The sequence below is a fragment of the Myotis brandtii genome, unplaced genomic scaffold (assembly GCF_000412655.1).
Source record: "Myotis brandtii unplaced genomic scaffold, ASM41265v1 scaffold530, whole genome shotgun sequence".
Classification (NCBI taxonomy): domain Eukaryota; kingdom Metazoa; phylum Chordata; class Mammalia; order Chiroptera; family Vespertilionidae; genus Myotis; species Myotis brandtii.
Window position 1 is genome coordinate 188,998 of NW_005369943.1, and position 10,784 is coordinate 199,781.

General features: G+C 40.6%; 1 protein-coding gene across 2 annotated transcripts in view; it reads right to left on the bottom strand.

Annotated features, from left to right (window-relative positions):
• HPGDS (hematopoietic prostaglandin D synthase) overlaps positions 1-4,597 on the bottom strand; it is a 43,986-nt gene extending 39,389 nt beyond the window's left edge. Inside the window, exons 1-2 of one of the 2 annotated variants that reach the window (XM_014549011.1) lie at positions 4,426-4,597; positions 2,928-3,097 (exon numbers count right to left, since the gene is read on the bottom strand). The gene's annotated coding sequence lies outside the window, so the exon portion shown is untranslated. The remainder of the gene's footprint in view (positions 1-2,927; positions 3,098-4,425) is intronic. The other variant, XM_005877780.2, reaches the window with a different exon arrangement.
• Between the last annotated feature and the right edge of the window lie 6,187 nt (positions 4,598-10,784).

Consider the following 10,784-nt stretch of genomic DNA (forward strand, 5'->3'; position numbering starts at 1 on the left):
GGAGGCAGCTGATCGACGTTTCTCTCTCATTGATGTTTCTAACTCTCTATCCCTCTCCCTTCCTCTCTGTAAAAAATCAATAAAATATATATTTTAAAAAATGTGTCATCTGTGCCCTGGCCAGTGTGGTTCAGTGGTTATGTAGCCAGACAACCAAGGGGTTTGATGCTTGTCGCCACTTGAGCCAATTAAGCAGAGACAGGGCTGAATCATATATGAGCGTTTATTCCAATACTGCCGGCAGTATAGGAGAGCAGCAGGTCATCCACAAAAATCTGCTCTGCCCCTCCCCATAAGCCAGCTGCTTATACTGGGTAGAAGGACAAAGATTACATGGTAAAGTAGGAATTACAGGCACGGGGAAGTAGGCACAGGATAATCATTACAGGTTACAAGTCCTGTGGGCTTGGGAGGGAGGGGGGAAAGGTCACAGAGGGTGGGTGCCCCAGGACCAGATTACAGGCAATAGGGGCTGGGGGTTGTAAAGAGTGGGTGCCTCTGGGACTAGATTGCTTCAGCCATGAGGTTGTAAATCTTTCCATAATGATAGACAGTTCTCAGGACAGGAGGATGGACTGCACTCCGATGTTAGCGCCCATGTCACAGGGCGTACAACTCCCAGCCAAGTTAGAATGTGCTTTCTCTAATCAGAACAGAACCATCATGGCTAACAGAGCATGGTTAATATTCCTTATCATTGTAGCTGGTCCCCAATATTCTATTTCTGCCCCTAACAGTTAGAGCATCGGCCCTCGCACTGAAGGGCATGTACCTGGGTTTTGGGTTCACTCCCCACCCCCTGTTGAGGTGCGTGTGGGAGGCAACCAGTTGATGTGTCTCTCTCACACCGATGTTTCCCTCTCCTCTCCCCCCTCTTTCTTTCTCTCCCCCACTCTCTGCCTTCCACCCTTTCTGAAAAGCAATGGGAAAAATATCCCCTGGTGAAGATATAATAAATAAATTTGTCATCTGTGAACACCAACCAAAAGATGATGTGCAACTGTGATTCTGTAAAGAACTGAATACATCCTAAATATTATCATGGTTTCTATGGCCCATGTAACATCAGTCAGACACAACAGTGCTGTGATCACAGCTTTTTGGTTAATTGTTTTCTAGGGTGGTTTTGAGCATTTGGCCATTTGCTTCCTTCCTCAAAATCCATTTGATTTCCTCTCAAAGCTTTTTTTCTTTCAAAGAGCAACCTGCTTCCATTAAATACTTCTGTTTAATCAAGGAATGAAAAGTATACGCATAAATGAGTAATTAACATGAGATTATCACCCAATTAACATTCATGCAACCAACATGTATTGAACACTGGAAACAGCACTACAAGGTGTCTCCTATAAAGATTTGCTGTTGTTTTTTTTTAATTAAAGTTTTTGTGTTTTATTGTTTAATCCTCACCCAAGGATATTTTTCCATTAATTTTTAGAGAGAGTGGGAGAGAGAGGAAAGACAGAGAGAAATATCAATGAGAGAGAAACACATAGATTGGTTGCCTCCTGCACATGCCAGGACCAGGGCCTGGGCCGGGGAGGAGCCTGTAGCCTAGGTACATGCCCTGGACCGGAATCAAACCTGGGACCCTTTGGTCCACAGGCTGATGCTCTATCCATTGAACCAAACCAGCTAGGGCAAGATTTGCTTTTATGACAGGTGCTTTTTGGGGTCGGGTAAGAATACTTGAAAAGAAAAAACTTTGTAAGACAATTTTCAGGTTCCTGTCACTAAGGTAGAAGGTGCTGTCAGAGACTGTGAAATGTTCATTTCGGTAGAGACTTATCCTGTTATTGATTACTAGAGGCCTGGTGCACGAAATTCGTGCACTCAGTTGGGTCCCTCAGCCCTGCCTGTGCCCTCTTGCAGTTTGGGAGCCCTCAGGGGATGTCCAACTGATGGCTTAAACCATCAGTCAGACATCCTTAGCACTACCTCGGAGGCAGGAGAGGCTCTCGCCACTGCCACTGTGCTTGCCAGCGTGAGCCCAGCTTCTGGCTGAGCAGTGCTCCCCCTGTGGGAGCACACTGACCACCAGGGGGCAGCTCCTGCATTGAGTGTCTTCCCCCTGGTGGTCAGTGTAAGTTATAACGACTGGCCATTCTGCTGTTCGGTCGATTTGCATATTAGCCTTTCATTATACTAGAGGCTGATGCACGAAATTTGTGCAAGCGTAGGCCTTTGCAGCCCCAGCTACCTCTTGGCCCCAGCTGCCTCACGGCCCCACCCCCTTCCCACACCCACCTTGGCCTGATGCTGCCCATGTTCGCCGCCACACACTCCTGGTTCCCAGGAGCCCCCGGATGATCACCCCGCAGAGGGTGGCCTGGGCCTCCCTCTGCGGGGTGATCTTGGGACAATGGCGGGCCCCCTGACCACTCGCATCACACCCACCTTGGCTGGCCTGGAGCCAGTGCATGTCATAGCGTGGTCATCTGGAAGGTCGTCTGGATGGTCGTTCTGCTGTTCGGTCATTCAGTCAATTTGCATATTACACTTTTATTATTAGATATAGGATGCTCTTTGTTAACATGACCTGGCTGTCTATGATTTGATGCAACACTTGGAATGACAATTTGCTAAGAATTTTGTGATTTATTTGGCACCTGTACTTCTTAGTACATTCTAATAAATTGATATTTTGGTTTTTTAGTGGTTCATGAAATATTGAGTGACCTCATTCAACTTCTACAATGGCCAGACCAAGGAGAACAGACCTTAGCTTAATGGAGATTTGCTAATTGCAGGTATTTTGTTAGGCCCAACTGGGAAACACAGGCTTTCTTTTTGGCAAATAAATAGAAATTCATATGAAACTGTATGTTATATTGATTTAAACTTCATGTTAATATGATACTATGTTTTATAAATGTTCAAAATCAAGTCTTTGTCTTTTATTTCGTTGGATATAGTGCTAGACTTACCTCAGTGTTAAATTTCTATTTGTTTCCTGTTTTAAAACAGCAGGTCAGAGAGAAGCGCCCTTCAGCTACGCGGCTCAAGAGAACAAGGTTCTGATGCACGTGAGCTACCAGGATTCAGCTGCTGATCATGGTTCATCTTTTTTAGGTTTACAAATGCAAAGTACTGCATTCTTTAAAAAAAAAATCAAAGGCATCTTTTATCTTTTATCAAAGTCAAAGGCATCTTTTAACACCCCTTGAACTTCAAAAAATGAAGTTTGAACTTAAGCCAGTTGAGTGTTTAGTCTTATCTTAGTTCCCATTCTCTGGTTCTTATTTATTAAGCTCTGTTTATACATTCAAAGAATAAGGATAACAAAAATTCCTGGAAAATGTGCTTAAAAAAAAAGAAGTATTTAAGATTTTTTCCTGCCCTGCCGGGGTGGTTCAGTGGTTGAGCATTGATCTATGAACCAGGAGGTCACAGTTTGATTCCCAGTCAGGCACATGCCCAGGTTGCTGGTAGGGGGTGTGCAGGAGGCAGCCAATCAATGATTCTCTCTCATCATTGATGTTTCTATCTCTCTCTCCCTCTCCCTTCATCTCTGAAATCAATAAAAATATATTTTTAAAAAAAAGATTTTTCCTGCATTGTCTTAAGAATTGTATGGAGGAAATGCTCAAATTAAATGTATGGATTGATCTCCAGAAAATAAAAGGATACAATTCTTATACATCCTTCATTTAACATTTTAAAAATTGCTTTCTCTTTCTTATTATTCATATCTTATTTAAATCCTATTATTTAAATTTCCAAATTTCCAAGCTGGTTAAGCATGACATATTCACAATACAGGGTATTATCTCCAAACCCCACTGAAAAACGAGTAAAAGTATGCAAAACGTACAGTTAGCAGGATAAAGGGAGAGGGGAGGCATTAAGATACATTTCAAAAACATTTTGGCAAGTGGAAGAGCAGCACTTGATGGAACTCATATAGTCAGTTATGACCCAGGTTTTCCTGGAAGTGGGGAGGACATGCACTGAGGAGAAGCCATCCCAATAACCTTAAAGAACCCTTGAGGCACCAGGGCCCCAAGACCCACAAAAGTGTCCTCGAGATTCGGGACCAAAAACAAGGGAAGTGGATAAAAGTCAGCAGAGAAATCACTGGACCCCTGTCGCCCTTCCCTTTCTCAAACCCCACTGCAGACTCACCAACCTCTGTCTTCAAACGCAAAGGAGGGGAGAGAATCTTGGGGAAACAGAGACCAGGCAGGATATGAGAGATAAAATTGAGAATTATAATTATTGAATATTTTTCTTATAAATGTGTAGCGTTGGGAAATAATTTCCGTAAAAAGTTAAATAAAGTGAGAAAATTATAGTCAATTCAAATATGCTTCTTCCTTAATAGTGACAGCTGGAGGGCCCTTTAAGGCACACAGCAAGTCTGTAAAGCAGACATTATTAGACCCGGATGAGACAACGAAGACTTAGAGTGCTTAAGTAGCTTACCCAAAGTCATGCAGCTATAGTGATTCTAGTACGCAAATCCAGTTCTGCTACTTCACAAAGATCCAGTTACAACCGCTCTGCACAGAGGGGCGTTTCTTCAGGAGAGAGAGAGAGACATGTGGTGGAGCATTCCTTACAAGCTTAGGACGTCTAATTACCTCATTGTTTAGTTAGATTGATGAACTTGAAACTTAATGGCTGGTATAAATACTTTCACATTTTTTTTCCTAGACCTGAAAATACACAAAATTAAATTTAGAAATACAAATTAAACTGAACAATGTTGGTCAATCTTACCAAGAGTTGCTTATCTTTTTTCCATTAGTCATTTCCTCTGAGACTGTTTTTCTCTCTTTCTAATGTGTTCTAAGTTCCTTGTCCCCTTATCAAAGTTTTGCTCAGGCTAATAGTTTTTAGTATGATTTCTACTCATTTAAATATGAACAACATTTTTTTTTGTATTTTTTTACCAGTCTTTGCCAGGTAGTCTAAATAGGAATTTGCACATTCACAATATGAAAAGTTCCTGTTTTCTTCATAGGAATATGTGGGCGGAGCCAGCCCTCAGGAAAGTTGGGCTGAGGTTGGGGGAGGAGAGTGAAGAATTGGTAGGATGGGTGGGGGCATGGATTTGTGGGGAGATCTAGAAGGAAAAATTTTACCATAGCTTTTGTTCATTGCCACAGCCAGCATTTTTAAAAGCAGGTTAAGTAAAATAAAAAAGTATATCAAAAACAAAAGTACAGAAGGCAAACAATCTGCACCGTAAAATGTTTTGTAAAGATTATATGCAACTAGGGGAGGGGCCGTGTCACCCAGTATAACTCAGGTGACGTTAGGCTGGGGGGACATTCTTGAACGTGTTCCAGCCTCGATAGCCTGTTAGCAGCAGCTGGGAAGCTATTCCTCCACCGCCCTTCAGCATGCTTCCCCAATGGAGAAGACCCTCAAAGAGCCTGGCTTGATCACCCCAGGTTGCTGGAAACTGCTTGAAAATGCTCTATGTCAATTATGCTGCACATCTCTTTTCCTTCTATTCTAGTCTCACAATATCTGCTACCCAGGTTCCTGACAACGTGTGTGAAATGCTAAGGTTTACAATCTATGTGAAACGCTGTAAAATTCAACCTTTGTAAAGGCCCATAGTGAAACAGAAGGCATTTAAAATGAATTGCCTAATAACTTTTCTCTTTAAAACTTTTTCTGCTTTTTCTTTCTTTTTCTATCTTATTCTCTCCTTCCTGTAGAGATGTTTGTTAACGTTTCTAAGTAAAAGCACATTTTTTAGTGCGGAAAAAAATTCATTATGTTGGTGATGATAAATTTGTTGCTTTATTGGTAAATTTAATCTACTATGTCACAGTGCAAAACGTTTATACGCTAGAGAAGAAAACGTCACTGTGGCTCTGCATGCAAATAAGGATCATGTTCCGGCAAAAGCCAGAGGACAAGGAACTTCCTTCAATTCATTTGGCCATTTTTCCTTTCCCCCCATAAATATTTTGTACATAAATCTTTGTACAATTTGTTTTGGAGTATACTCTCCCACCATTATATTCAGGACTTGGCTGTGTGATTTCCTGTGCCCGATGTAATACTAGCAGATGTGATACAACCAGAGGGTTTAAGTATACTTGCAGTTGAGCCCTAGACGGTTTTGCTCAGTGGATAGGCCTATGGACTGAAGGGTCCCGGGTTTTATTCCAATTAAGGGCAGGTACCTCATTTGCAGGCTTGATCCCTGGCCCTGGTTGGGGCACATGCATGGAGGCAATCAATGGAAGTGTCTCTCTCACATCAATGTTTCTCTGTCTCTAACTCTACTCTTCCCTTCCACTCTCTCTAAAAATCAATGGAAAAATATCCTCAGGTGAGGATTAACAACAACAACAACAAAAAGTATGCTTGCAGTTTGAATTTCCCTTTTGTATTCCTGTGTATTGTTGTAAGAAGAACATGGTCTGAGTAGCCAGTGGTCCCAGATGAAAATACAGAAAGTTTGAAGCAAAGCTAGCCCAGTTGCCCTGCAGTGTACTTATGAATGAGGATACTAACATGTTGTTGTCAGCCACTAAGATTGTGTTATGCGGCAGTATGGCAGCAATAGCTGACTAATAGTGTTGTGAGGGATTTCTCCAAATATCGATGAGATCCTAATTACAAGAAGGGGAGAAATTTGAAAATAAATAACATAGAGAAAATATCCTGCTCCTTTTCAAGAAAAGAGGTATCTTAGGAACACTTTGCCTATAAATATTTGCCAAGGTTGGCAAGAGAAGAGCTTCCAGCAAACCAGCCAATGTAGCAGAGTACAGAAGAGGCAGAGTCGGATCAATCAATACATCCTCAAGAAATATCATCCTATCTAATAAAAGCCTAATATGCAAATTGTCCCCTCAACTGGAAGTTTGACAGAAGTTTGACTGGAGTTCGACCAGGGGCGGGCCGGCTGGCCAACCTCCTGTGTCCCCTTCCCTGGCCAGCCAGGACCCGATCAGCCCTGAGCTGGGTGGGCCCGCCAGACCCCACCTGTGCACCAGGCCTCTAGTATATATGTGAGATGAGAGAGAGAGAGAGAGAGAGAATTGGCTCATGCAATTATGGGGGCTGCAAAGTCATTTTGAGATTAATATTGATCATAAGCCTCACTTGGTGTAGCAGGATATATAGACAAGCCTGATATAAGGGCACTGAAGTCATTGACATGAAGAAGCCTGAGTCCTGGGTCAGTCAGTGTCCAACAGGAGACTACATACCAGTTATTTCAACAGCATCTTGAGAAAGAAAAACAAAGTTGGAGGAATCATGCGACCTGATATCAGACTATACTACAAGGTCATAGTAATCAAAACATCATGGTACTGACATAAAAACAGACATATAGATTAGTGGAACAGAATAGAGAACCCAGAAATAAAACTCATGCTTATATGGCCAATTAATATTTTAATTAATTAAATAATTAATTAAAAATATATTTCTATTGATTTCAGAGAAGGAGAAAGAGGAAGAGAGAGATAGAAACATTAATTATGAGAGAATCATTAATCAACTGCCTCCTGAATGCCTCACACTGGGGATTGAGCCCGCAACCCTGACCAGGAATCAAATTGTGATCTCCTGATTCATAGGTCAACACTCAACCACTGAGCCACACTGGCCGGGCTGGTCAATTAATATTTTTTTAAAAAGAGGCAAGAACATACAACCAAACTTCAAAATATTCTCCAACTTGGGACGGTGAACACATAATGCAATATACAGATGATGTGTTATAGAATTGTACACCTGAAATCTATATAATTTTATTTACCAATGTCAAACCCAATAAATTCAATAAGAAATAAAAATAAGCCATAACCGGTTTGGCTCAGTGGATAGAGCGTCGGCCTGCGGACTGAAAGTTCCCAGGTTCGATTCATGTACCTTGGTTGCAGGCACATCCCCAGTAGGGGGTGTGCAGGAGGCAGCTGATCAACGTTTCTCTCTCATCGATGTTTCTAACTCTCTATCCCTCTCCCTTCCTCTCTGTAAAAAATCAATAAAATATATTTAAAATAAATAAATAAATAAAAATAAAACAAATGCCTTAAAAAAAGAAAAGAAAATATTCTCCAAATTGAGCTTAACTTTCATTTTATGTTATTTAGTTTGTGTCTTGAGTGACTACCATACAAGTGGTTCTTAAGTCCGTGCCAAAATCTTTCTCAGTGCTTTTGGCTTGGTTTTGAAGGATAGCATTTATTGGATACATAAGATATAACTCATGTCCTTATTGAATCATTAAAATAAGTAAACAAAGACAGTCCAAATTGAGCGCAATTTTGAATTAAAGGTATTTTCCCTAGCTCCAAGAATATGCCTATTGCTGTTCTAGCATATGTGTTCAATACTCATATTTGTATTTGCCAAACAATCATTCCTCCAGAGATACCCTATGACTGCTTTTAATTGAAACATGTTGGACTGAGCTATCTGATGTCCAAATCATACAAAATATTTGCATGGAAAACTGGCTAATAGTTCACTGTGCATCTTTAGGCCAAGGTATGTACACAGCTCAAATTATGTTCATTTCTAATCCAGAGGGATCAATGTTCAATACACACTTGTTGGTCCTGTGACCCAGGAGATTATTGTCAAATATCTCAAATAGGGTTACTAAGCCAAGTGGCTATGTGTTTTTAATGTAAAACTAACTCAGGTTTATATCTGTCATAAACTCAGGGTGGTTTTTTTTTCCCCAAGATATTTTTCATGATAGTAGTTAAGCTATTCTGCAGTAAGTCTAAATGTACATTACTAATTTTTTTGTTTCATTTTGTTTTTATTTGAAAAATTTTATGTAATTCCAGCTTATTAGAAGTATTTTTCTATTAATTTAAATATGTGTTTAATTCTGCTCATATATAAAGTGATTACTACCCAAATAAATTCAAATGGCTTGTTGCAAATTCTTCTTCAGTGATGCTTAAGGTTTTTTTCCCCCCAAAGAAAAACCCTATATTCTTTTCCAGTGTAGCTTTTGGTGTATATGTAATTATTGACATTCCACTGGAGGATATGCTTTTACTGATTTGAAAGAGAGAGAAACATCAATGTGAGAGAAACATCGATTGCTTGCCTCCCATAAGCGCCCTGACCTGGGATCAAACCCATAACCTAGTTATGTGCCCAACCAGGAATTGAACCCACAACCTTTTGGTGTACAGGGTGATGCTCCAACCAACTGAGCCACCCAGCCAGGGCTAGACTTGCATTTTAGAAAGAGTGCTCTGGCAGAATGTATTGGACTCTGGAGTAGGGAGAGTGGATTGTAAAGACTAAGGGAAAGATGCAGAGATAAGAGGAAACTTGCAATGCAATGGAAAGAGCAAAGCAAAGTCCAGAGATGGTATAGAAACAATGATGTTATGAAAACACATGCCATAGACGTCTGTTGCATGACATCAACTCAAAAATACAGAAGGAGGAGACACTAGGAGGTTTGCTGTGGGGTGACTATGAGGCATCCATGTGGAGATATCTAGTTGGTATAGGCTGTGTGGGTTTGATGCTCAGGAGGCCATTCAAAGGAGATAGCAATGTGGTGATTGTCAATCCTCTGGTGAGCATTGATAAAGTGCCAGGTATTGTGACAGGCTCTGGGAATCCAGAGGTGAATCAAAGCAGAGCCATCCTTGTATCCCAGGTGTTTATAGTCTGAGCTTATCTGAGCCACTGTTTCAGGAATAATAGTAGTAGCTAACATTGATTAATTGTTTATTACATGTCAGATAATATTCTAAATATTTCAAATGTATTTTGTCATTTGATCCTCCCAATGATCACAGGAACTTAGTACTATTATAATCTCTATTTTATTTACTTTTTTGTACTTGATGTTATTTATTTCTCAATAAAAAATTATGATACATAATCACCTTGTATAAATTATGTAAATCAAATTATTAAACACAAAATAGCACTTTGAATTTTTAATCATAATAGAGTTCAAAGACACTTGAGATATAATACTTTGTTATTTAGTTGCCTTACTTTCATAGAAGCAAACTTTTCATGCTGATTTTCACATACAATCTCTAATCCTATATAATAAAAGCCTAATATGCTAATTGTCTGGTCAGCCAACCAATCAAAGCATAATATGCTAATGATATACTAAGGCCACTCAACCGCTCGCTATGATGTGCACTGACCACAAGGGAGCAGATGCTCCGACCGGTAGGTTAGCTTGCTGCTGGGGTCTGGCTGATCGGGACTGAGTGAGATGGGCCGGACACTCCCTAGAGCCCTCCCATGGTCCCTCCCCAGCTAGCCAACCTCCCACATCCCTCCCCAGCCCCAATTCTGCACTGGTGGGGTCTCTCGGCCTGGCCTGCCCCCTCTCACAATCTGGGCTGAGGGCCCCCCCCCCCAACCACCCTAGTGCACAGATTTCATGCACCGGGCCTCTAGTTTATACATAAGAGAATCAAAGCACAGAAAGAATAAGTAATTTATCCAAGGTCACCAGTTAGAAATGGCTGATCTAGAATTCAGGCATGAGGAGTAACTCCAAATCTTATATCTCCTATAAGAAAAATAAGAATAAGTGGCAATAGGAAAGATAATAAAATACCTTTTCTATCGTCTATTGTGTATGAATGTTGACTTTTGTTACTTCCCTCTTTTTAAAAGTTATTATGGGGTTAATTTTTTCAGATGCTCATTATTGTTTTGGATGAATAAGCACACCAGTCCTCCTTCTTTTACACACATGAACTGCCAGTCCGCAGTAAGGTGCTTGTTCTCCTCAGGTCTGCATGAAGACCTTAAAGAATCTCTCCTTTACAAAGATACTTAATTTTTTAAAATTT